Raw genomic sequence first — 25,260 nt, 5'->3', positions numbered from 1 at the left:
GAGCAATCACACCCTGTCCTCCCACCTTCAGAGGAAGCAGGAGGAGGATCTCATCCGGAGAAACAAGAGCACGCGGATGGAAAACTCCATTGTGACTGTGGCCCACAAAGGAACCTCAATAAGCCCTCATTGCTTAGGAGAAGAGAACCACAAAAATGCCCCAAAATCCTTAGGACCTACCCAAAATGACAGCCCTTGGGTCTAATCCAGGGTAGTGCTTTAAATATGAGCTTTATTTAGCTGGTTAAAAACAAAATATGAGTTTAATCACTCTGGGCAACTCACCTCTGCCATGCCAAAAGGAAGAAGGAATTGACCCATTCTAGCTCCAGAAAAAGCAGTTAATTGCTTCAAATACACAGACTGATGTTTAGGAACAGCTTGAATTTTTTTCCATCTGCACTGCAAACCATCTGTTCTGCATGAGAGATTTCATGACTTCCCAGGTCCATTTCTAAATTGAAATGGATGTTTTAATGATGAAAAATGGGGAGAAGTGATGAATACTTCATTAAAACACATTATTTCCCTGTCAACTTTCTATTCTCCTGACTGTAAGCAAAAATAATGTCTGAGCAGAGTTAATGTCTCGGGTTATCAGAGCTGCAGATGCCTCTTGGCATTTGCCTGAACAAATAAGCTATTTCATAAACCTGCAAACAGAAATGATTCAATAAATTGGAATTTCTTTCCCTTCTAATGAAAACCAGAGTTCTCCAACTCTTTCAATTACCTCCACGGAATGCAAAAGACAGTAAAGAGAGGGTTCTTCTCCCTGTTTGCTTCATTCTTAGGACCATAAAGGCGCATTAAAAACGTCAGTACCTTCACAGGGGAGGCTCATCCACACTTCCTTTGGCACACTGTCTTTAATTATTTCAGTAAGATGCAAGGATATCGTTTCCTACCAACATGACGAGGAACCAAATTGTCCAAACCCCTCGTATCTATCACAAATAAACACTTTCCATAGCATTTCTCAGCATATTTGCCAATTATCTCTTATTTTTGGGGACTGAAGCAAGTGTTTGCTGAAGCACGGAGAAATGATAACAGAAATATCCAGGCAGAGCTTGCTTTTGTGCTTAGGCAATTTATTAAAGCAACGAGACATTCCAGTGTGCCCTGAGAGTGAAAAACAATGGGCCAGAGAGGGATTGTGTTGGAATTCTGAAGAAACCACCAGAAGCCTTCAGAGGCATCAGGCAGCCAGAAAAACCCCACAAGTCCCAAGGTGCTCTGCTGTCCCATGCTCTGCTTGTGCCAAGACTTCCTAAATTCATCTGATTTCCAGCATGTCCCCTTCTGAAAACACCCAGCAGGAGACTTCTTAAAACTGAAACCCTCCAATACTGAAAGGGTCTCTCTGGAGCCTTCCCCAATCAATTCCCTCTTCAGCCATCTGGAGGATCAATGGACATTTCTAGAAACCTGAGCCTGTTAACCCAGCTTGAAGTTTCTTTATTAAAATCCCTTTTAATGAAGAGATTCCCAATGAAATAAAAGCCAAACCCAAAAGGTGAGGGGGGCTACCTCGAAGCCAACCCCTGGAAATAACAAGAGAAAATGTTTGTGCTTTTCCCTGAGAACCTCCAGTCAAAACAATTCCACACAATCTCCTGGGTACAGATTCCCTGATCCTCAGAGAGGCTTAGACAGAAATAATTCCCCTAGTTGAAATCTTCCCCCTGCTGTCAAAATCAAAATCATCCAGGAATATGAAAGCAAATTCACTTCAGCCATCCAGATGTGGGACACAAAGCTCTGCCCTTGAGTCCTCCTCCCTGCAGGTTTAGGGAAGAGCCCAGTATCTGGAATTATTCCCAAATAATGAACAGAGCAACAGCTCCATGAAGGCGCAACGGTGTTTTTGTTGTTTAACAACAAAATTCTGTGATATGGGACAAAACTCAACTGAAAATCCTGCATTTTAATTGCAAACCCGATTTAACCTGGCAGATTCCAGCTTGCCAGCAGGCACAGAGTGATTAGAAACAAGGAATCTTCCTGGATTTCTCCGTGTTCGTGTGAGCAGGGTACGAGGAGGAGAACGATGGCAGCACAGACGTCGGGCCATCGATCCATAATGAAACAGCTCTACAGCAATAATGTTTGCCTTGTCGGTGCCTGCTTCTTGTCTTCATAATTGATTTTGCACTGAAGGTCTCAGATTGCATAAGCAGCCTCAAAATCACTGCGCTGAGCACTGCCAGTTGCTTTCATTCCTCTTGTATCTTTTCCCAGCAAGTTAATCCCAGGTGGGAAACGCTGCCCTGATAAAACCCAGCAATCCCAGTGTTGGGGTCAATGTGCCACTGGATTTCTGCTCTGTTTCTCCAGCACAAGGACTTCACAAATGAGTTCTCTCTGCTTGTGGAGCTGGGCCAGGGACGGTCAGGTTGGGAACCAGGTTCTTCCCCCAGAGGGTGCTGGGCACTGCCCAGGCTCCCCAGGGAATGGGCACGGCCCCGAGGCTGCCAGAGCTCCAGGAGCGTTTGGACAGCGCTGCCAGGGATGCCCAGGCTGGGGCTGCTGGGATCAGGAGTTGGATCCATGATCCTTGTGGGTCCCTCCCAGCTCAGGATATTCTGTAGTTCTACTCACACCCTCAGCTGGAGTCTGACACTGCCATCTGCACCTCTGCTGGATGAAAACCCCACACATTTATTTAAAATATCCCATTTCACACACTCTTAAAGGAGGGGTTATGAAGGGATTATATCCAAAACACTGAAGATCCTTTCATGGCAGTGAAAAATATCCTGGCAAGTGTACAGGTCATTGCAAGGAGCAAAATGGGATCTGACTGCTGGGAGCTGCCTGCAGCCTTTAAAACCAGTTTTGGCACCACTATAAAACACATTTCTGTTGGTTCAGGGAAGGAGAACCAACAATGGAAACTCAGCTTTTGAACCAGATCTGAAAGAACTCGGGGTAAAACATCTGTCTGTCATTAGTGTTCCTCTGCAGCACAGGTCCTCCAGGTGACCCCAGATGTGTACGTTAGATTCTATTTATTAAATTATTCGCATTACACCAGTCACTTCTTACAGAAACTGCTGTGTTTCTCTTGGATCCAGACCTTCAACTTTTCTGACACTTCAAAAAACCCCGTGTGGAGCCAGCAGGATTTTCAGTTCGGGTTTATTTTCCTTTTGGTGAATATATTCCATATATAGCCCTCCTTCTAAACTGAGAATGCTTCCATATGTAATATAAGAAGGAAGGCAGGATTTAGAAATACACCAGCTAAGGACAAAAGAATTCACTGAGATAAATGCACAAGCACAACAAATTCTACCCTTTCTTTTAAAAAAAAGAGCAAAATCAAGAATAAAACACTGTCTCCAAACCAGCTTGCTGAAAATATGTATTTTTAAGCCAAGAAACCACCAAGTAGAGGTTGTTACTCAACCTATTCCAGTTTTCAAATGCCCCTTTCACAGAGCCAAAATTTCTCTGGATTCACGTTGCAGACAAACTGTTCTTCTCCTGGACAAGTTAGGAAAAAATCCCATATAAAAGCAGAGGAGAGAAGGACGGCTGAGACATCCATGGCAAAATCCTGCTTGAATCACACTATTACTAAACTTTAATGGAGACCAAGGGGTATTTGAGCAATGAGAGCAGCCCTGTGGGATGGGATGGGATGGGATGGGATGGGATGGGATGGGATGGGATGGGATGGGATGGGATGGGATGGGATGGGATGGCCCAAGGTACCCGAGCTCCATTCACAGGTTGGAAAACAAGCCTGGGATCTTGGGAGCAAATCCAGCAGTCACTGGCTCAGAGTCACTCGCTTCCCTAGCAGGAGATTCCCTTTAATTCCTAATTACACCGGATTTGGGTGGAAGCTTTTGGGGTGGGGCTCTGCTGCCACTTCTGGAATCTGCAGACACATCATCCCACACTGGTTTGGGATGAAAAGAACTCAAAGCCCATCCAGTGCCACCCCTGCCAGGGGCAGGGACACCTTCCACTGTCCCAGGCTGCTCCAAGCCCCAATGTCCAGCCTGGCCTTGGACACTGCCAGGGATCCAGGGGCAGCCCCAGCTGCTCTGGGCACCCTGTGCCAGGGCCTGCCCACCCTGCCAGGGAACAATTCCTTCCCAAGATCCCATCTAAATCTCCCCTCTTTAGTTCAAAACCTTGTGCTGTCTCTCTGTGCCTGTGGAATAAGTGCCCCAGCTGCTTCTTCAGGCCCTGGAAGGCTGCAGTGAGTTCTGCCCTCACTCTCCCTGAAAAGGCCACGGCGATTTTTCTCTCCACAAGTAATAAAAGAAAATAGCCAAGAGCCAGAGGCCACAGGGGAGGAGCAGAGCCCACTCCCAGCCAGCTCCCGCTGCAGGAAAGTCTTCCATCATCAAAAGAGAGAATGAACCATTGTCTCCTGGCTTCAGCACCACAAACACACTTCAGATATGCATGGAGAAAAGCAACACCTCAATTCCTAAATATATCCCGGTCCCTGGGGTTTGGAACCCAGCTCTGCAGCCTGTGCTTCAGTGTGTAAGCCAGAAACCTGAGAAGTTCAGCCCTCATTCAGCACCTCGTTGTGCTCCTGCTGCCTTTCTGGGGAGGAGGGGTTGATTTCCTGGGCTGATTTCCATTCTTTTCCATGGATCCAGCAGCTGCCAGTGGTGCTGTGCAGCTCGGTTCTGCTTGTCTCTGCCTCTACAATTGCATTTCCACAGTTACCCAGGGCTGGAATTCCTGGGCATTGATTCATCTCAGGATGAGGTTTTCAGGATACCAAACAAGGAGGAGAAAGGAGTGCTTGAAGGGAGCCTACAAGGAAGATAAAGAGAGACTTTGGATGAGGACACGGAGGGCCAGGACACAGGGAATGGCTTCCCAGTGCCAGGGGGCAAGGATAGATGGGATACTGGGAAGGAATTGTTCCCTGGGAGGGTGGGCAGGCCCTGGAATGGATTTCCCAGAGCAGCTGGGGCTGCCCCTGGATCCCTGGAAGTGTCCAGGAACAACCTGGTCCATGGAAGGTGTTCCTGCCCGTGGTCAGAACTGGATGGGCTTTAATGTCCTTCCCAACCCAAACCGTTCCACGATTCCATAATTCCATAACCTTCACTATTAGCAGCTCAGTTCCAACTGCAGACCTCTGAGGAGATTTTTTCTCCTCCCAGAATCTCTTACCCCAATATTATTTACAATAATATTTCAGGCAGTGCTGGCCAAAGCCATTATTACAGTAATTATTTTCCAATCCCAGTCTCTGAGGTCTGCAGGAAAACACACATTTCGCTGGGAAATGCATGCCGACAGGGAGAGCAACAGGAAATATTCCTAAATGCCTTTCCCTAAGACTGGTAATTAGCATCACAATCCATAACCTTTAGGGAAATAGGGACACTCCCTACACAAAAATCAGTTTTCCTTTAGGGTCACTGGCTCTGCCTGTTCGGATTGCTGAGGCCCTGAATCCCTGGAGACTTCCATCGTGAGACAATTTCAGTGCAAGACACAGCCAGGCAGGCCTGATTTCCAAAAATACCAAATTGAGATTACATAAAATGAGTGGGAAGACTGACAAAAAAAAAAAAAAAAAAAAAAAAAAAAGAAAGAAAAAAAAAGCAGGGTTTTGATCAAACAATTGATGGCATTGCTGACTGGGAATGCAAATGAATTAATCTCAGTGACCTTAAAAATGAACTGAAGCAAGGGGTCCTTGGAGGCACGGAGTGAGAATAGGAGGCTTTTTTCTTGGAGAGTGAGATAATGCTTGGACTAGGGCTTCTCAATGCATTGTGCTCAGTAAATTCAGCCCAGGGACAAAACTGCTGTGGAATATTTGATTTCTGGCATGGAAACTACTACACTGAATTCCTAAATCATTCCGCAGTAAGTCAGGTTCTGGAGGCTCCAGAACATTTATTTTCTGGAGATTTGTTCTCGCTCACTAATCACTTTCATAGGCATTCAGTAACAAATAAAGGCAGCTCTTTGGAAAAGGGCTTTATTTTGCTTTCTTATGCAAGAGCCTTGTTCTGTTCCCATTTTTTCCCATAGGAAACTGCTGATCTTAACAGTACCCAAACTTTGGAAGAAATGTCAACAGAGGAGACGTGGAAAAAATTCCCACCCTGCTGAACGTAATTTTTTCCTGTCTCACATAAGATGTTCCCAAGAAACCCTGAAACACAATCCAGCCAGATTTCCTTTTGTAGGGGTTATCCAGCTTCTGCAGCATTCCCCATGGGATGCATCACCAGTGGTGCTTTATCCCAGTCCGTGCCTGGATCCCAACTTCCAAAGGAGACCTTCCCTGGGCAGGAAGCAGGAGATGGAGCCCTTCAGCTGGCAGGTGCTTCCCAAAACAGTGCTCCAGGGGTTTTTTTCCCACCTTTTCTCCAAAACTCTCCTTCTTTTCACACCCTCGCTTTGGCTGGCTTTGAGCAGCTTAAATCCTGGAAAACCACTGGGATGGAGAGCCCACAGCCTCTCCAAACATCCCTGCTCTGGTTGTGCCTGGAGCAAGAGCCCGGGGAGCACGGGCTGGAAATCCACCTCACCTTGCATGACTTGGCTGATCCTCGTTTGGCTTTGCACTAATTAGCAGCCGTGGGGACCAGAGAAGTGCTGGGGTTGGAGGGATGAAGGGAAAGGTGTTTTTCCTTTCCTTGTCCAGGATGGATGATGGACACTGGAGATATTGGGAGTCCAAGCCTTTCCTCAGGCCACCCCAGCAGTTCTGCACAACAGAAACAGTCTCCTAGCAAGGAGAGGGGGAAATCCCTCATTATTTCTTGTCTCTATCTACAGCCTCCTTCAGTCTAAACTCACCAGCGACTGAATCACTCCCAGTTCGAGTGAAACATAAAAAAAGAAACCTTAAAACCATAAAAGAAGGACTGCAAACACAGACACAGAATCTAAAATTAACAAAAGCAAAACCTCTTCGCTGCCGTGGATTTCCTCTGAGCTCAGCGGGCCCCTCTCACCACCCCAAAGTGCCAACGATTTCCTCTCCCACATCCCACAGAACTGTTTGCACCCCAGGCAGGGCTTGCTCCGAGATTCCCAAGGGTTGTCCCTTCCCTTTTTCCAGCACTATTAAACATCATTTTGAAAGAGCAATGGGATGTGTCATCTCCATGAGCTCCAGCACCCCTCCTGCAGTCATCCCACGGTGTTTGAGTGCTATCAGACACATCACAATTATTCCTGCTGCTCCCTTCAGACAGGCTCCTCACCCCAGCTGCTCTGCTCTCACCTATGGATGTGCAGCTGGCTCAGAAAACACCTGAAAGACTCATCCAAAATGGGATTTGTACAGTGGAAACGCTGTGGTTTTACCTTCTGAAGCCTCATCAGTGGGCAAAGCTTTCCTTCCACACTGCTGTGTTCTTGAGGCACGGTTGCTGCCCTGTTTGTGCATCCATCTGGATGCCAAGGAAAGAGTATTCCATTAAAACCACCAGTCAGGCTTTGGCAGCTGGCACGGCAGCTCTCCAGAGCATGTAGGAGTCCAAGGAGATGACAGCTTCCCAGTTGCTTTCCAGCAGGGAAGCAGCGAAAATCATCTGCATGCGGTGAGCAGGCTCCCGGTGCCAGCTGCAAATCCCTGCCAGTTAAGGCAAACTATTTCATTTTCTTCCAGAGGGGGACAGGATTGACTTCCCATTCCAAGCGGCCCTGAGAAGGTCAGCAGACACCAGGAAATACTGAGAGATCGAGTCCAAACCCAAGCCAAGATGGGTTTCAATGTGCTCCAAGGCAAGGGCTGAGATGTAATGTCACCAAAATCCCAAGTGCAGAGGAGCTCCAGGAAATGGTAACAAACTCCATCAACAGGAACGCCTGGAATGCTTGTGATGCCCCAGCCCTACAACTGCCACACAATCCCTGCTCCCAGATAAACTGCTCATTCCTCTGCTCACGTTTTAAGAGTGAATTCCTCAGGCGAAAGCGCTCTGTGCCCCCACTGCTAAACTCCTCAGCCACCTTCCCAGCTTCTCGTGGCAAGGGATTCTGGACAACTTCTGCTCAAACGATGGTAGAATTTACACAGGAGCTCAGGGAATGTCAGCAATTACCAGCATGACCTCAAGGCTTGGAGAGGAATGGAGATTAGAGGCAGACTTGTTTTTCTGCAGTGATTTGGTAGCAGATGGTGACTTTTATTTAGCCCTTCTGAAGAAAAGTGGCTTTGAAACGGGCACTTTCCCAGCTTCATTAACACGACATTGAGAGAAATATCAAATGTCTAAAGCAGGGGCAATTCCCAGGGCCTCACACAATGCTTAACTAACCCAAACTCTCGTGCTGCAATCTGCTCGGTGGCTTTTGGAGATGTGAGCCTCCAACTTCTGCTGCTTCTTCCTCTGTGCTTTCCAATTTTATTCTGCAGTGAAGCCAGTCCAGCTCAGCTTCTCCACTGTTTGCTTGGAAAATTCCGAGTGTTTTCCAGCTCTCAGCGGAGGCTGAGACCACTCAGCTCTTCCACCTGCATTTTGTTTGCTGGTAGGTAAAGCAAATAACCAGAAGCTCTTCCCTTTAGAATGTGAGCATCTTCTCAACCCACCGTGAGCAGCCTCACTGAACCCTCTGGGCTTGCACCACAACTGGAGTGGCCCAAAGTCTGAAGTGACTTCAAGAGTTTCAAGTAAGAGCAAGGAAAGAGTCAAACGAGCCAAGGTTGAAGAAGCCAACAAAAGCCTGAATTTTAAGCACTTCATGAAGGGTCAGAAGTCACCAGCATCACGTTCAGGAGGACAATCTGTGGCCCAACACTCAAGATAAACCAGACATGCCTACAAAATAAAGAAAATATTGCCACGTTTCGGCCTCTCTGGATTGAGAACACTCTTCTGGTTGAAGAATTCTACCAGAAGTACCTGCCAGCCTCCCCCTGCCTGAAGAAAATCCATGTGCTGGCTGCTCCTGTGCCTGAGGCTCAGGAGGATGTGTTTACACTGGTGACATTTCACAAACTGTGTCCCCATTCCCCTCCCACTCAGTGCTCGACAGAGACAGCACCAAGCCTGGCCTGACTCCTGCTAACAGGAATAAAAATGCTCCCTTTTCAGCTGATAAATGGGCACAGGTCAAGAGGAAATCAATTACAGACAGAAAAAACACATTTCTGACCTGTACATTTAAACAACTCCTTTATAAGGGCTGAGGTACAGCTCAGATACCTTCAGATCTGTTTTACACTGCTGAGAACCCTGCATTTAGTGCAGCAGCACATATGGCATGCCAGAAAGCACATGAAGGAATCGTACGAACAAACAGCTCCTGCTAGATAAATGAAGGCAAAATCAATTCTCCCTCCACTTATTATTGAATGAAAACCATGCAGAACCATTAAACATTACGGGGGAAAAGAAAAGACCCTGAAAACTGAAAAGGAAATTGAAGAATTTGCTTGTTTAACTGAAATCATGTATTTCTATTTTGCTGTAAGGTTTTTGATTTCACTGATCATGGAATTCTAGAAGGGTTTGGGTGGGAAGGGACCTTAAGGACCATCCAGTGCCATTATTCCTATCCCCAGCGTTCCCTCACCAAGCCTGCAGCTCCACTGCTTTTAAATCTGTTACCCCGCGTTTATTTATTCTGCACTGCAATCCATGAAAACGCTCAGGTTAAATCTCCCCCACCATAAATTCCAGGAAGCAATCTCCAACCAAAAGAATTAGTTACTCAAAGCGCTCCCAGCTCCCAAAACGTGCGTATAAAACAACTCAGCCCAAGCTAAATCATATCAGAATTGTAACCAAAAAAAAATCCCGCTTCCTGTGTGGAGCTGCCAGCCCTCATTAATCATGTCCTGATGAATGAAACCCTTTCCAGTGCTGGCAACAGAGATTTGCTCGGAAACGGTGCAAATGTTTCAGGTTAATCTTTTTGACAAAGCAGTCAATTCAGTGAAATAACTTCCTCCACATCCCCTGCATCCTCACCAGGATAAATCCAAGGAGCTGGGCTGGAGCCGAGGAATTCAGGCTGATTTCTATCAGCCGTGGTCCAAGCCAGAATTTTTTCCCTGTTTCAGTGCCTCGGTTAAAATCCTCAGGGAACCTGGGGACATATTTTCACATGTTCGGCCGATGATCTGCTTGGAGAGGCTTCCAGATGGATTGGAGAAGACAAGCTGAAAAATGCATGGTCATGTTCTCCTCTGAAATGGTGCTGCGAGGGGCCCAGCTGACCTTTGCTGAAGTGTATTTTAAGAACAAGAGTCACTTGGGGAATACTTCATGTCTTGGGATAGATATATTTAGCTGGAAACGAGACCCAAACAAGAACAAGGTATTTAAATCTGGCTGTGTGTCGTAGCCTACTGTACTTACAGTAGCTTCTCTTTACAAAAGAGGGGCGCAAAAATGAGAATTTTGGTCTCAAAGTTTTCTTTGCCCCTTTTATAACTGAGCGTGGCAAGTGCAGCATCACAGCACCAGGGCTGAGAATGTTTAATCAAAATGTCGTTTCTGATAGGAAACCCCACTCCTCGTTTTAACAGGCTCCAAAAGGCAATTTTTATTTCACTTAGCGCTGAAACTTTATTGTACAACGTGTGTTTATCCTGAATTAAGCTTTCCCCGCCTTTCTGAAAACACTTCACGATAATGGTTAAGGTTTGGGGTTTTTTTCTCAACCTGCAATCCCTTAAACAAGCCTGGGGCAGAGGAACTGGGGAATACAAACAGTTTTTGAACCCCTCCAGGATGGTGACTCCGCCACTGCCCTGAGCAACTGAAAGCGAGGGCCAGAGCAGAACCTTACATTTTATCAGCCCTCAGGTTTACAGTTAATTCTTTGCTGTTTAAAAATCTCATCATCTCCTTCTCAGAATTGTAATTTGCAGGATTCTTCCTGAAAGGATCACTTGACATGCACACCAAAAAAATCAAATTCTAAACTTATCTTCACTGCAAGTAGAAAGGGAAGGGTAGGGAAGGTCATCCCTGAGTGGTGCTGGCTGAAGGTCACTCTGCCCCAGCTGAGCCTTTAAATATCAGAAAAACCAACAGGGATCAGCAGCAGAGAGTCGAAGGTGACACATATTAGTGAGACACGGGATTGCAGTGGGTGGAAGGGGAGGTCTGGCTGCAAATATTTACACAAACTGGAACAGATTTAGGACAGGCTGAGCCAGCCCATCCAACCAGGAGGCAAAGCAAGGCTTACTCTGAATGACCCCGAGTTTGATATTTACTGTGTCCTCGGGGGATTCAGGCCTGGCTTAGGCTAAGTCAGGTCAATAAAAATGAAGTCCAGCTCCTGAAGTCTGGTAATAACTCAGCAATTCAAAGGATTAGAGAGAAGAGGTTAATCCTGGGGCTAGAACTAGGAGCAGGGTGCCTGCGCTGAGCCCAAACCAGACAGTCTGGGCTGCTCAGCACAGCAGGGCCAGGGAGCTCCTGGAGCGGGGCCGGCGGAGGCTGCGCAGCTGAGGAAGGGCCTGGAGCATCTCCGTGCCCAGCACAGGCTGAGGGAGCTGGGGCTGCTCAGGCTCGAGAGGAGCCCCAGCTGAGAGGGGCCCTCAGCCCTGGCTGTCCCTGGCTGCAGGGAGGGCTCCGAGCAGGGCCCAGGCTCTGCTCCGGGGCCCAGCAATGGCACCAGAGCACCGGGCAGGGCCTGAGCCCAGCAATTGCCCTGCCCAGGAGGCAGAACTGCTGCCCTGGGCAGTGCCCAGCCCTGAGCACATTGGCCACACAGGCTCTGGGCTCTCCTCGCTGGGGCTGTTGCAGAGCTGTGTGCACACAGTGCTGTGCCTGTGCTCCGGGATGGCCCTGCTGGAGCAGGGAGGTGCCACCAGGTGCCCTCTGTGCTCCCTGCAGCCTGAGCCGTCCTGGGATCCTGTAGAGTGAGGTGCAACACTGACCCTGGAGCCATCTCAGTCCAGGTAAACATGGAAACCCTTGGAAGCCTGTCCTCTACAGAGCTCTCTCAGCACTGCAGAACAGCCACGTCCACTCTGCCTGGCCCTGGAAGCAGCTGCAGATCCTGCAGAAAGCCTCTGCCTCTCCCACAGCCCCAAGTCCCTCACGGCCTGCAGACCTCCAGGCTACCTGAACTCACCCATTTGTTGGCACCTGCTACTCCGCAGACTTTTACCAAAACCTCACTTTGTGAGTGAAAGAAGAGGGCAAGAAGAGCAGAAACTTGTACTGCTTTGGAGACTATTAAACATTTCCCATCCTGTCTCCACCATTTTGTGTAACTCCCAGCTCACCCCGAACAGGAGATTTCTCTGAGCCGGGCAGGAACCGAGGCTAAAATGCAGCTAAATTCCTCCTTACAGCAAGACACACTTACTGAATAAACTAGCTGGGCTTGTCACAGCAAATCCCTGCACGCAGGGCCCGGGGGGACAGCAAGGGAACACAAACACTCTGCCCTTTACCCACTGCTTTCCTAACCTCTGGCTGGGAACTGCACATCGTGGGGACAGGCTGAAGTGCATTCTGTGACTGCAAAATACGCTGCCAGTGCTGTGCACCCAGTGCTGCGGATCACACGGGAGTGGTTTGGTTCCTGCTGAGCAGGGCTTGCCCTCCTCAAGGGCTCTGCAGTGTCCCATGGGACAAGCCATGTTTTCCACTGGGAATGGAGGGATGAGTGTTGAAGAGGGAGGCAAAGAATGCCTCAAACACCTCAGCCTTGTCTCTGTCCCTGTTTGTGAGGTGACCATGCACACCTGCCCAGCTCATCCCAGCAGTGATCACCCTCTCCTGTCCCCAGCTTGCCCAGTTTCCAGGCTCAGCAGGATGTTCTGGAATATGCCTCTGGCCAGTCTGGACAGGCTGTCCTGCCTGTGCTCCCTCCCACCTCCTTGTCACCTCCTCGCTGGCACAGCAGGGGACATGGACTGTCCCACGCACAGTCCCTGGGGAGGGCAAGTCCTGCTCAACAACAACCAAACCTTCCACCTGTTACCCACATCATTCCCAGGCTGAATCCAAACCCAGTGCTGTGCCACTTCCTGGGAAGAAAGGAACCCTATCCCAGTCAAATCCAGAGCAGTGGGAACACTCAGACAGCTCCTTGGGGGGAATCCTAATTGCATGAACACTAAACCCCCTCAAAACATCTCTCCTGCCACCACAAACATCTTCCTGGGGCCCGGTGCCCATCTTGGGGCAGCCTCCTGGAGACAGCCGAACCTCCTTGGTCTCCTGCGGCTCGGCTCCTCCACCAAGCTCGGGCTGTTCCCAATTGGCTCAGCCACAGTGTCCTGGGAGCCCTGGAGTGGACACTGGTGGCTGCAGGACACTTGTGGCTTAGCCACCCGCTCCTGGGAATGCTTCCCCGGATGGGGCTGGGCTCCCATTTCCGCTTCCCGTCTTTCCCTGGCCACATCAGTGCTCAGGGTTTCCCTGGCAGTGTTGATCTCCATGGGAAGTTGTTGGACTCCATGCTGCTGATCTCTGAGGGAGCAGAGAGAGCTGTCCATGGGGTCCTCACATTCCACAGGCCAGCAGGGCTTCCTGAGACTCTCAGAGGGATGGAGGCTTCTGGGAGTGACATTCTGAGAGGGCAGAAGGCACTTGGAGGGAATGAAGCATCTTTGCAGGCACAGAACCTTGAGGGGCTGGCGGCTCGCTGTGGAAATGGAGGCTGTTGGCAGGTGCTGGCAGGGATGGGGGTTCTCAGGGATGAGGAGGTTCTCAGAGGGAGGAATGCTGTCAGAAGGAGGGAGGCGCTCAGAAGCACCAGGGAGCTTGGAGGGTTGGAGGCCATCAGAGGCCAAGGAGGCTCCTGGCACGATGGTGGAACTCTGACGGCCTGAGCTTCTCGGAGGGATAGTCAGTCTCTGACGGAATGTGCTCAGCGGGCCGGAGGCTCTCCCAGGGATGGCCATTGTGGGCAGGAACAGCCTCTTGCAGGGCCAGAGGCGCCTGGAGCAGCGGGACGAGGCGCAGCAGGGCAGGTGGCCTCGCTTCCCCAGCTGCTCCAGCCGTGCCCGCAGCGCGCGCCACATCCCGGCGTACAGCGGTGCCGGTGTCCCACGCGGAGCCCAGAGCAGCAGCAGCAGCTCCTGCAGCTCCTCGGCCACGCTGACGCAGGGGCCGCAGCTGCAGGGGACGCTCGGGGGGCTGGTGGGACCATCCGGACGCTTCCGAGGGCTCGGCCGAGGCCTGGAGGCCCTGGGAGCCGCAGGGGCTGCTCGGCTCCTCCGTGGGCCCCTGGCCTGGGCCCCGGGGCGCTGCCGCAGCTTCCGAGTCCCGGCCTGCCGCCGCCGCGCTGCCCGGGGGCCAGTGGCCCACCAGACAGCCACGGTGGCCAGTGGCCCACCAGACAGCCACGGTGGCCAGTGGCCCACCAGACAGCCATGGCGGCCAGCTGCAGGGCAAGTGCAGAGAGCAGGAGGCCACCGTCGCTCATGACTGCGGCATGGCACCCCTGTCGCGGCTTAGACAGGGACACCATGCCGCTGTCCCAGTGCCGGGGCCAGGACACCGTGTGCCACCCATCACAGCCCGGCCTCAGGCCAGCGCTCAGCCCCTTGGTGCCATCACCGCCCCGCCCGCCACGGGGGCAGCGGGGCCGGCTCAGCCCTGCGGGTGCTCATGGCCGGGAAAAGCCTGGAAATGGAAATGGGAGCCCAGCCCGCGGCAGTGAAGCGATCCCAGGAGCAAGGGGCACACCAGGAGCAGGCCTGGCACCACCAGTGCCGCCCCAGAGCTCCCAGGACGCTGTGGCAGCGCCAGCTGGGTACAGCCTCTGCTCTGGGCCCGAGAAGATGCTGCAGGCACAAAGGGAGCCCGAGATCCCCCAGCCCTGCTGAGCTCTCCCAGCCTGGCTGGCCAGGGCCAGCAAGAGGTTTCTGTTTGAAGCTCCCCAGCTCCTGCAGAGCCTCTGTTCTAAACACATCAGCATCTCCCAAGGAGTTCTCAGGGTGCTCCCACTGCTCGGGTTCCGACTTGGGTAGGGCTCCTTTCTTCCCAAGAGCTCCCATGGTTTCCTTGGGAAAAAGTGATCATCTCTCAAAGCGTCGGCATTATTGTCCCAGTGCGAATAAAAACACTGGGCTGGATTCTCCATTTCTGGTATTAGCAGCCACCCCTCTGTCACACAGGAAGATATAAGCATGAATTCCCAAAAATACAACATCTTAGCAACCTTGATAACATCTTACTGCTATGAATTAGTTTAATTCCAAGTTAGAAGATGACACTGGCAAAGATGAACTTCTTGGATTTCCTGGTACACAGCAGCAGGGGAAAAAAATAACAATTTTAGTATTTATTCCTGGAAGCGCTGCACTAACCAAGAGCAAACAATTCCACTGACTACCCAGGACATCTCTTATCCTGACAGCACAGCAGAATGTTCCTTACCCAGGAAAAGGAGCAGGAAAAGGCACCACACGATGCTCACATCATCTTCTCCATGGCTGCCTTTCCCCCAGTCACAAACCACACACAGCTGCCAGGCCTGGTGTTCCAAGCCTTGCCCCCACAAAAAGAAAAGATTTACAGAACTCCAAGACAGAAAAAACCATGAAGGAAATCCCAAAGTCAAACCCCACTTGCAAACTTCCTAATTCCTGTGCTGTTTAATACTCGGGGTAAGCAGAAATGCAAGGACATTAAAGCTGCCATTTGGTGCCATCCAGCCACAATCATCACCTGAGTGCCACAATTCCTGCTGGGTTTCTGGTTCTTCTGAGCTGTAGGCAGAGAAGCCTACAGCTCAGAAGCCTAAAAAACTCTCTGAGTTTTTTAATAGAAGAGCTGACTCCTTTTTCCCAGTATTATTTCACCTGATAGCAATTAATTATTCAGATTAATAGGAGGGTAATCAGAAGTTGTGCTGCCAAAATGATGCCTGGGCTGGGCAGGTGCAGCAGGAAGGAAAAGCACAGGCACAGCCTGATTGTGCCCAGCTCCTCCTCATTTTTCCCCTCTAAAGCAACAGAAGCACTGCAAACCTCCAACCAGAGCAGCCCCTTGGCTGCCTGGGCATTCCCAGATCAATCCCACAGGAAATACTCCTGCTCTGTTCAAACAAGTCTCGGGGAACTGGGAAACATCACCGTGGCAGGCACTGGGGCTGCCTCAGTGCAGGAGGCAGCAGGAATTCCAGAGCAGCCATCCCAGCCGGAATGGCCTGCCCAAAAGGAATGTGCCCAGCTCTGCCCCTGCTCTGTGGGCAGCAACCAGCCTTCCTGCACACCCTTTAGCCACCTTCTCCCTGCTCCTCCAACCCAATCCCGGCTCTTGCCCTCTCTGCCACCCACATCCCAACCTTACTATAATTCTGTAAGAAAAAATATTTGCTTGTTTTTATTATCTTTTCCTCTTTTTTTTTAGCGTTCTTTTCCTTTTTCACACTTGCACGTTGAGGTTACTGCTGAATGAAGGTGAAATCCCAGAATCCCAGAATGGTTTGGGTGGGAAGGGATCTTAAAGCTCATCCCTGCCACGGGCAGGGACACCTTCCACTATCCCAGGGTGCTCCAAGCCCCATCCAGCCTGGCCTTGCAATGGCCCTGATTGTTATCCTGCAGAGGAGAAGCTTTGGGGTGACCTCACTGGGGCCTTGCAGTGCCTGAAGCAGCTGACAGGAAACATGGAGAGAGACTCTTTCCAAGGGATGGAGGGCCAGGACACAGGGAATGGCTTCCCAGTGCCAGAGGGCAGGGATGGATGGGATATTGGGAAGGAATTGTTCCCTGGCAGGGTGGGCAGGCCCTGGCACAGGGTGCCCAGAGCAGCTGGGGCTGCCCCTGGATCCCTGGCAGTGCCCAAGGCCAGGCTGGACATTGGGGCTTGGAGCAGCCTGGGACAGTGGGAGGTGTCCCTGCCCATGGCAGGGGTGGCACTGGATGGGCTTTGTGGTCCCTTCCCACCCAAACCACCCTGGAACACTGAGATCTGCACATCCCAACAGGACAGAGCTCTCTGCCTGCATCCCACAGTCACTGACTCTCTCTTGTGTGCCATTTCTTGTGCTCAGCGGTCAGGAGGCAGCGAAGAGACATCCTAAGGAGGAGAGAATTAGTCCAGACAAAATCTCATGCCAGGAAATCTTTTCAGAAAGGCCCTGACTCAACGAGGTGACAAGAAGAGAAGTGCCTGATGAGCTGGCACACACACCCCGGGCAAGCAGGAGAAGAAAACAACTTTTCCTTTCAAGCTTGGAAACTGAAGGATTTTTTTGTGCTTAAAATAAAGAAGCCAACAAATTCACAATGTGCCCCTGCAAGGAGGATGCTGGAAAACATTGATTTCAGGATTATTCAATAACCCTTCTCTTCCCTGTTGTTCTGATGAATGAGAATTGGAGCTAATTTGCTGGAGTTAATTATTTATTGGTATGAAACCTTACAGCTCGCAGATGGTCACTGCTATTGTAAGAATTGCAGGGGACCTGCAGCATCTTGCTGGGGCCTCTTCGGCTTTAATTCCAGAAGAAAACAGAACTATCTGCTAGTTCCCCAAAAAAGTCCATTCTCTGTGTATTGCCACTGGAGCTATACCCTCTTCCCACTGCTGGCTGCTTCCCTTTTCCCAGTACAAGGCATCGAGCGCAGATTGGTTTCAAAGAGAGAGAATCAAAGCTCCTTTCATGGAGGAGAATGACCTCGCAGCCAGGAAACCCTGCTGTAACCAGTATCACTTGAGGATTGTTCCTGCCTCTTCCAGCAGCCACAGCCCTCACTTCCAAGGACAGAGAACGCCGCACGCTCCAATAAATAAATCTACGATAATAAATGCATGACTGTGCCCCAGATTCCCCTAAACTTCTGAGCCACTGAGCTCGTTGGCCCCATACATCTCGGGTCTGAGGCTTGGGCTTTGCCGAGGAATTGCAGAGGGCTGAGGAATTGCAGCAAACACTGGAGGTCTGTGACCCCTTCCCCAAACGAAAATACCAACAGCAGGAGAGCAGCAGGGCTCTGGTTTCACGCTGCAAGAGGCCAACGTGCTGCTCCTTCTGTTCCAGGAAGGGGAAAAAACGGGTGAGTGAATTAGCAGAGTTTCTTTGCGAGGTCTTGGAACATTAACCCCAGTAAGACAAGTCCCAGGATGGAGACTCGGGCAGCTGGCTGAGTGTCAGGAGAAGTGGGAAGCACTCAGCTTCCCGTAAAACACTCAGTGGCACAATATCATGGTGATATTCTTTTTTGAAATAAAACATTTGGGTTTTTTTAATACAAAACATTTCGTTTCTTCACACGTAAATCTGATTATCAGCTACTCCAGCAGGAAAAAAAGGAGCAATTAGATTTGGAAAAGTGTAGCCAGCAGTGAATGTGCACACACAGTGATTCTGGAGTGTAAACAAAGCTGGTTTAAACCATTCTGCTTTATTCTTTTCCATTAGTTTGCAGAGATTATATTCAACTATTTGCTCTTTAATCACATTTGAAAACACTCATTTCCTATCAACAGTCCTGATTTCAAGTGCAAACACTGCTTAATTAGAACTCGTGGGGAAATGATTTTAGGTCCTGTGGAAAATGAGCCTGCTTTCATTTCACACAGTAAAGCCACTCGCAGCCCAAAGGTTATTCCGTTTATTCGCCAGAGACGAAACCCAAAAATGCAGGCACTGTTTGACATGCATCAAAGTTCCCTCCAATTGTCCAGGACAAGGTAAATGGAGAGGTAAAAAGGATGTTCCATCCATATTGCATGGAATCACACCTTTCCAAAATTCCAGAGCCTAGAAAAAGCAAATCCCCTGCGGAAATAAAATTTTCTGATAGGAAACCAATTTTAAAGGGGAAAAACCCTGCAGCCACAATAACAGGATAACCAGAACCTGAGGATCTGAAAGCTCTTTTAAAAAGTCAGGTGAGGATACGGAGTCTCTCTCTGCTCATTCCTGTGCTTTCTTCTGGCCATGAAATCACAGAATACCCTGAGCTGGAAGGGTCCCACAGGGATCATGGATCCAGCCCCTGGCCCTGCACAGACCCCCCAACAACCCCAGCCTGGGCATCCCTGGCAGCGCTGTCCAAACGCTCCTGGAGCTCTGGCAGCCTCGGGGCCGTGCCCATTCCCTGGGGAGCCTGGGCAGTGCCCAGCACCCTCTGGGGGAAGCACCTTTCCCTAATTTCCAACTTAAATCTTCTGTGGAAGGGAAGGGAGCTACTAAGTTGTGAATGACTGAGCTTTGCCTCAGCAGAACTGAGTGAGAGGAGACACAAGCTCTAAAAAGCTGAACTTAATGGGACTGTAACAGGTCACCCCAGCTGGTGCAGAAGGTGGACACAGGGAGGAGGTGATTAAATCAACCCACACTCACTTAAGGCAGTCCAATGGGAAGTTATTTGGAATGAAGGAAAACAATACCAGAAGTAATGGGAGCTTTGAGGGAGACATATCCATAAAGCTCCCCCACCAAACAGCCGCTCTGGCCATTGGAGACCCCGTTACTGCTCCTTAACCACCTCCATTACTGACTGCTGGCCTGCATTTCCTGGGAATTCCCCGTGCTGCCCAGCTGGCAAAGCCTGGCACAAACACAGTCACAGGAATCCCAGGACGGCTCAGGCTGCAGGGAGCACAGAGGGCACCTGGTGGCACCTCCCTGCTCCAGCAGGGCCATCCCGGAGCACAGGCACAGCACTGTGTGCACACAGCTCTGCAACAGCCCCAGCGAGGAGAGCCCAGAGCCTGTGTGGCCAATGTGCTCAGGGCTGGGCACTGCCCAGGGCAGCAGTTCTGCCTCCTGGGCAGGGCAATTGCTGGGCTCAGGCCCTGCCCGGTGCTCTGGTGCCATTGCTGGGCCCCGGAGCAGAGCCTGGGCCCTGCTTGGAGCCCTCCCTGCAGCCAGGGACAGCCAGGGCTGAGGGCCCCTCTCAGCTGGGGCTCCTCTCGAGCCTGAGCAGCCCCAGCTCCCTCAGCCTTTCCCTGTGAGACGTGGATGGCAGCAGAGCCTCTTTCATCCCCCAGGATGTGTTGTAGTCTCGTTTCTCCAATCAAACAAACACTTCTCCTACAGATTACCAAAATACCCACTCGGAGCATCCAGTTACTGTGTGAAGCTCCAAGCACGGGAGCAGTCTGGCACAAATGTTTTCACTCAGCACAACCAATATCTTCCCTTGGCTTTCCTCCTCCAAGTTTGACAGGATCATCATGGAATGGAACAAAGGGGGCTGTGCCATTCATACCCTCTGGAACTTAGAGAAACAGAGGCTGTTTTACTCAGGTTTGTGTGCGACACAACACCCCAGGCTGATAACGCAGACAGAAGGGTGATCCTTGCCCCCGGATTCCTAATTTTCCTTAGGTACTCCCAGCTGTCCTCAGCACTGGCCATTACCTTGTGCCTTGTCCTGTCATTTCTGCAGTTATTTGAAGAGCACAAATGAAGGTGCAGAAGCACAGCTGATCTTCCTTTGAGCGCTCAGAAATGCTGTGTCTGTAAGGGGACGAAACAGCCGGCAAATTTTTCATCTTTTATTCATCTGACTAGCTCTTACTGCAGAAGAATTGGGAAATTGAAAATTAAAAACTTTGGACAGACCTGGGAAAGCAATTCAAATGCAAATACCAGCAGCTTGGTGCAAAGACAATGAAACTCAACACATGGACACCGAGTTACAACAAAAAATTCATTAGGAGAGGTGTCAGACCAGACAAAAAACTGAGTAACCTGGTTCAAAACACGATGGCAGAAATTTCAACAAACCTGCCTTACAAAATAAGCAGGAACTAAATACTGAATGGAAAGCTTCACCAGACACCTGTGTGAAGTGTAAGGCTGGGGCCGTGCCCTGCCTCTCCTGGGGTTTATCCCAGTTCCAAAACTGTTTCTGTGCCCCACGCAGGGAATTTCCGTGCGCCTCTCACTGGGAGCACTTCAGGCAGTTAGCAAAGCTCTCATTTTTCTCCAAGTAAGCCTGAAGGGGTGAGATTTCCATCAGCACAGAGCCTCTGCAGTGCAGCTCTCCAGCTGCTCCGGGGTTATCAGTCCATTCCCGAGTGTCCTTTGGGATGAAGATGCTGTTCTGGCCTCTCTCTCTGCCTCATCCATCCTCCCCAGGCTTGATGAGATCATTGTCTTGAGTGCTCCAAGGAGTGAAGAACACACCAATTTCTAGCCACGAGTGCTGGCCCTGCATGTTAAGGGCTGGCTGGCTCAGGGGGTGTCAGCTGGTGTCCCAAAGAGCCACTGGGAATGGCAGGGAGGAAGGAGAAATTGCTCCTCGGATGCCTTGGCCTCAAAGTTTGGAAACTCTGAGGTTTCACAATTAGTGTGAAATATGACTGCTCCCGAGGTGTTACTCACAGCAGTGTGAGGATGATCCAAACCCCACACCTGTCCCCGAGTGCAGCAAAGCCACCTGGCACAAGTGTCCCAGCACGACTGCAGGTGACAAAGTAACGCCTGCCTCCATCAGGACTCGGGATAACTCAGCGAAGTAGGAGGAGGTTACAGTAACAGTTGGCAGAATCAGTAGGATCAGAGAGCTCCTCGCTCTGCTCCTGTACAAAAGCCTGGATTTCATTCCTGGCAAAGCCAAGGTTTTCCAGGCGCCCAGCGCTGCTGATGAACCTGGCACATCCACTCTGGTGACTTGTGACTGTACTCAAATGCACTCCTGACACCACTCCTGCCAAATTCCAGTCACTTTTTACCAACCTGGTACAGGAGGATACAACCAGGAGAAAATCCCAGAAGGGATTTAGAAGGGACCTTAAAGTCAATCTTGTCCCCCACCCTGCCATGGGCAGGGACACGTTCCACTATCCCAGGCTGCTCCAAGCCCCATCCAGCCTGGCCTTGGACACTGCCAGGGCCGGGGCAGTGAGTTCTCCGTGTCTGGGATGTGTGACTGGGCTAGGCCAGCCCCTCCCCAGAGCCCAGAGCCGCTCAGCATGGCCTGGAGATGCCATCAAGTTCCCCATGGAGGACACACATCCAAGTGCAGCAGGGAACTCCAGCTCCTCCCTTTCTGAGGGATGCTGGGAAGCTGTTTGGCAGGAATGATGACCTTATTGCCTGGTGTCCAGGTCAGCAGCCAAGTGTTTCTCCAAATGATGCCTGCAAAGTCACGGCTATTTAAGAGCAATAGAGATAATAAGATAGATAAGGATTTCACTGTCCAAACATGATCTCAGCTTCCCCTGCCCTCCTCAAGGACCTCCAACCAAAGTGATCTCCACAAGGATGAGATGTTTGCCTTCTCTCCCTCCCAGACCTGCAGGCAGCTCAGCAGCCTCTCCCTTGGCAGCCAAATCCACTCAGCTTCAGTTAATATGCAAGAGAGAAGGCCATGGTTTCTGAGAAGCTGAAAATGAGCATCCTCCAGAAAAAAAAACCCATAATAAACAGCCCAATAATGCCTGACTGCTTTATCTCCATCACGCCGAGGCAGAGCACAGATTTCCTGCTAGATCATATTCAATACACAAATCCATTTTAAAAACAACACCTCATAAACACTCTCGCCACGAGTTTTGGGGATTGGTTTTATTTGGGGCGTTTTCGTTGAAAGGACACAAACCCAGCAATCCTGAACGTCTGAAAGGCTGCAATTGCTGCCAAATCAGAACTGAATCAGCCATTAAACACCTCTACAAATTACCCTGATGTCAGAAAACAAACCATGCCCATGTTAGCCAGAACCATTGGAGGCTCTGGGATGAATCACAGCAGTGACGTGGCTGCCGTGCTTGAAAGGACACAGTCATGACTTGGGGACGTCACCAGACGGCCCAGAACAATCACCCACCAAGACATATTTTTTAGTAGCTGCTCTCCAGAGCTTTTCAGGTGCAAGGCTGGTATGTGCTGTGATTTATTTCGGGCTGGGAAAGCAGCAGTCTCACCTTATTGGATACTTTATTGACCCATTAAGTAGCAAATTCCTCTTAAATCTTGCTTTTTCTTTGAAGTACCTTCCAAAAAGTAAACAAAGGCACTTAAAAGGTCAGAGACAGGTTTTCTTTCCTACACATGAAAGTTGGAGGCATTTTTAAGCCTGCCAATATTTTCAAAGCCAGTCTCCTGTATCGCCTCCAAATAGCTGGGAGAAAGGAAAATGTCTTTCTGCACCTGTATTTTCTCCCTCTGAATAAGAGAGTTGTTTCCCAACCCACTGAAAATTATGAAGCGGACCAAGAATGAGAGAAAATATTTTCAGACTAAGGAAAAAAGGACCCCCGTGGGCAAATGTAATTCATCTGAGGAGGGCATGGCAGAGTGGGTCTGAAATAAATGAGGTGCCGAGCGATCTCACCGAGCTTGGAACAGCAATCAGGTGAAATGTTGGTGCACCCAAAAAGGGAGGCAGATGTTGGCATCTGCTCGTCTGCTGGGGAAAACCAGAACCTGCATCTCCTCTAGAGTTACTGCCCAGGGGAGACCATGCTCCATGAGGCAGGAATGGTTTAGGAAGGAAGGAAGGAAGGAAGAAGGAGAAAAGCATGACACTGTCAGAGGAGTGTTCCAGCACCCAAATGTCCTACAAACACCACCTGGCCCACGCTCCATCACGCACAAAAGGAAGCCAAGGTCATGGAGTGCAAGTCCACAGCAGAAAGTGGGATTTCTTTCCAAGCAAATAAGACTTGGAAGTGCAATAATACCTTTAGCTACTGGTCCCTGCCACAGGGTTCAGTCAGTAAAGCACACCAAAACAAACAGGACAGTTTTTCCCTGGATTAGTGATGAAAAAATGGTGGGATTGCCCAGTATGCATTCACTGAGGGATATTCAACAAAGGGAGCCACTGACTAATTGTTGGTGTGCAGCTCGCTGGGAACAGCTGCTTTGAATACTGATCACCTGGGCAGATTAATTCATAATTAATGTCTGCACGGAACCTGGGGGCTTCTAAAAATAAATGTCTCTTCCCAGCCAGGACAGTTGGGGTTTGTTTTGCTCCTTTGGAGGTGAAACCTGGCTCTTTGGGAATGTGCTGTGCTTTTCCAGCCTGAGAGTGCTGGGGAGACCCACAAAGAAATACAACCCCACAGGTTTTGTCACTGCTGGATCCTGTTGGACTCTGCCTTGGAGACTCAGCCTCAGCCTGCTGGCCAAGGTAGTGTTGGCTTGTTCACAGCACCGAGTGCTCCTCTTTGAGCCTGCTCAGGGTTTACTCCATGCTGTGGGCAGGTTTACAGCTCATCCCAAGGCTAGGCGTCCACACGGAGCACAGACTCCATCCCCACGCTTCCTCTAGCAGGGAATTTCTCCTCCTCCAAGTTCTCCTTTCAGCCCCCAGCAGGTGAAATGACTTCATTAGCACGGCCATTCTGCCATTCCATGCCAGCAGTCAATAAAACCCTTCCCGTCTGTGCTGCTTCCCCTTCATGGCTTTATCTGTTTGCTGATCGTTTTCCCCCACTCACCGAGACACAAATCCCACACACTGTTACTCCATTCCCCACGTTCCCACAGTGCAGGGATCAATACCTTTTGAAAGGCAAACCTAAACTGCCTTTTCCCGAGGCCAGCATTCCCTTTCCCTCCCCTCCCTGGGAGCCTGGGCAGTGTTGGCTGTGAAACAAAACCATTTTTGAGGTTATTAACCTGCACAGGGGAGCTGATGGGAGAACTCCGCACATCCTCTAAAATGGATTCCTCTGGATTGCACAGCAGCCCAAGGAGTTGCTCCCTGGCACGAATAATACGCCAAACACGCCAGTGACTGTTTTCAGCCCACGTTTTAGGTTATGGAACTGCATCTTGCTGAGGTTATTCTTGAAATTAAGAGTTTCAGACTGCCTGGGAATGCAAATTCTTAGGGCAGCTTAGCAACAACAGCTCAGGGGGTGACTTGTAACAATGACAGAAGGGAGAAAATAGGAAGGATTGGAGAAAACATCTCCTGCAAGACCTTTGTTAAAACTTGCCAACAACAGAACCCTGGCTGCTCTTCCCCTGCAAGAATTAGGTCTAGCTTTGGTAAACACCACAAAAAACCCTCATTCTGTCAGCTAAAATCATTTCATTTCTACACACACTACTTGGGTTATTGTGTGGGGAAAGTCCTTAACGAAGCAATCTCTGATCACATCAAGAAATTTGGGATGCATCTTGAGATCAAGACAAACCACACAGGAAGGACTGGGTGGCAAACTGTGATCAGGAAGTCGTTCAGGAAGGCTGCAGGGGAAAAACACAGATCTCTCCAAAGACACAGAGAGATCACTGAGCCAAAGAGCAGGGAGCTCCCAGCGATGGTCGGGCTGGAGGTGCTTCCGCCCAGACTCGCTGCAGGACAGCAGCCTCGCTCATTTGGATTTTCAAATTCACTTAGCCTTGATCGTGGCTCCATCATCAATATTTTTAACTGGCAGAGTCCCTCCAGCTGAA

At 50.1% G+C, this 25,260-nt stretch overlaps 1 protein-coding gene across 2 annotated transcripts in view; it reads right to left on the bottom strand.

Moving 5' to 3' along the window:
- PRKG1 (protein kinase cGMP-dependent 1) overlaps window positions 1-25,260 on the bottom strand; it is a gene marked incomplete at both ends in the record, with an annotated part of 370,579 nt that overhangs the window by 272,586 nt on the left and 72,733 nt on the right. The window lies entirely within an intron of this gene.

Source organism: Coloeus monedula, assembly GCF_965178545.1.
Source record: "Coloeus monedula genome assembly, chromosome: 8".
In the NCBI taxonomy this organism is placed as follows: Eukaryota; Metazoa; Chordata; class Aves; order Passeriformes; family Corvidae; genus Coloeus; species Coloeus monedula.
The sequence above is the reverse complement of the archived record's forward strand: the minus strand, read 5'-3'. Positions and strand labels throughout refer to the sequence as shown.